This window comes from Penaeus monodon, chromosome 32 (assembly GCF_015228065.2).
Source record: "Penaeus monodon isolate SGIC_2016 chromosome 32, NSTDA_Pmon_1, whole genome shotgun sequence".
Classification (NCBI taxonomy): Eukaryota; Metazoa; Arthropoda; class Malacostraca; order Decapoda; family Penaeidae; genus Penaeus; species Penaeus monodon.
The window spans coordinates 32,048,744-32,049,266 of record NC_051417.1 but is presented as its reverse complement, the minus strand read 5'-3'; positions in this window follow the sequence as shown (position 1 = coordinate 32,049,266).

Here is a 523-nt window from a genome sequence, read left to right as displayed (position 1 = left end):
GTCTTGAGGCAAATTTTTTTTCCCAACATATAAATATCCGCAAGGGGCACTGAATCCCCTGTTATATATGAACAAAGCAGAGAAACGCAAATAAGCAGTTGAGCCACAGGGAGTTCCGCTTAGACGTCGCGGGATGGCTGGGCACTGATGAAGGACTCCCCGTGGCTCATAAACGTTTTATTGCAACGTTTCGACGGATCGCATGTCACCCTTATCGCTGCAAGAGATGCCAGTGTTGATCCACGTGCTTATTAGCTTAAGGCAATGTCGGCATGACAGAATAAACGAAAAGATCAAATGGATAATGAGAGGTCCAATTTTTTCCCTTCGAAAGGCGACCTCCAAACCATAATCTTGATGGCAGTTTTGAAGGGTGGCTGTGTTGTGAAGTACATCTAGTACATCTGGCGACGTGGAACTCACTGCCACTTCTCTCCCCCAACGCAGCTCCAGATCACGAGCGGGGAGAGAAATATCACTGTCTGCCGGACTGGATGGGTGTGTGTGTCGGTGATTATCGGAC